Source organism: Pteropus alecto, unplaced genomic scaffold (genome assembly GCF_000325575.1).
Source record: "Pteropus alecto unplaced genomic scaffold, ASM32557v1 scaffold98, whole genome shotgun sequence".
Taxonomy (NCBI): Eukaryota; Metazoa; Chordata; class Mammalia; order Chiroptera; family Pteropodidae; genus Pteropus; species Pteropus alecto.
In genome coordinates this window covers 13,732,603-13,734,049 of record NW_006443570.1, presented here as the reverse complement: position 1 = coordinate 13,734,049, position 1,447 = coordinate 13,732,603, and the positions used below count along the sequence as shown (strand labels likewise).

General features: G+C 39.3%; 1 pseudogene; it reads left to right on the top strand.

Moving 5' to 3' along the window:
• Positions 1 to 501: 501 nt before the first annotated feature.
• Positions 502 to 624, top strand: LOC112473371 (annotated as a pseudogene).
• Positions 625 to 1,447: the final 823 nt, after the last annotated feature.

Below are 1,447 nucleotides of genomic sequence, written 5' to 3'. Positions count from 1 at the left end.
GCCATTGCAAGTTTTTGAAGGGAGAAGAGACCTGTCATACATTTTAAGAGGCTTTGACTGCTGTATTGAAAATGGTCTGGGGTGAGAGGAGAAATGAAAGGGTAAGCACAGGGAGACCAGTTAGGAGACTATTGCAGTTATCCAGGCAATGAGGTTGGGTCCTAAGTAATATTTTGAAGGAAGGGCCCACAAGATTTATTGATAGATTGGATTGGGATGTCTGAGAGAATATTCAAGGATGACTCCAAAGTTGGTGGCCTAAGTAACTGGAAGGATGGAACTGCTATTCAGTGAGATGAGGAAAACAATAGGAAGAACAGGTCTGTGGGGCAAGATCAGGAGCTCAGCTTTGAATCTGTTGTGTTTGAGATGCCTATGAGACATTCAAGTGGAGATGTTGACTAGAGAGTTAAATATTTGTCTGTAGTTAGAAAATGTCCATGCTGAATATTTAATTGAGGAGGCATTGGGGATTTGTGGTGTTTAAAGTCAGGGGACTGCATCTACGGCCATGATACCTACCCTGAACGTGCCCGATCTCGTCTGATCTGGGAAGCTAAGCAGGGTCGGGCCTGGTTAGTACTTGGATGGGAGACCACCTAGGAAAATCAGGTGCTACAGACATTTAAAAAAATAAAATAAAGTCAAGGGACTGGATGAGGTCTCCTAGGACATCATTCACTCCCAATGTAATTGGGGCTTTCTACATTAAAAGTTCAGAGACGGGGGACTAGCAAGAAGACTGAGAATGTGAAGCCATTGTGGTAGGAAAGCAAAGAAGGGGAGAGGGCATGCCAAGAAAAAAGAAAAGTATAAATAAAGGCACAGAGATATAAAGTAGAACTCAAAAGATAAGAAGTTCTGCCTCATCAGAAATGCCTTTTGTGCCAATGAAATCAAAGCTAGCTACTAAAACAACGGAAATATCAAAATCCATTAACTAGCAAGGTAATAGTTTTCACCTTTAACACTTGGTAAGAATTATAAACATTTGAGAACTGCTCTCAGGTAGGTTTTAAGAACTTAGTTGGTTTTTGACAGATTTCTATTTTGCTGTGATCTCTTTGAGCTATCACTGAGCAATCCTTGACAAGAGGTTCTGGGGACAATATACACCCTTAAAATTTGATCTTAAAGAATGAATTAGGCTATGGTATGATAATGGTTGAAAGTAGATCTCTCCCTATACATGAATAGTGGTAGCCTGAATGTCTCTCAGAAGAGATTGTAGAGGCCTATACTTTTGTAGACATTGGTAAATAATACTGACATACAAATGAATTCATGCAAAAACCTAAAGAAGTAGCCAATAGATACAAAGATTATCACCAGAAAATCCATAGAGAAAGGGTTCAAATTTCCCCTAGTCAAACAAACTCTTAATTAGTAGCTCAGACCATGTACTCTATTCATAGGCAAACTTTACAAAAAAAAAAAAAAAAAGGGG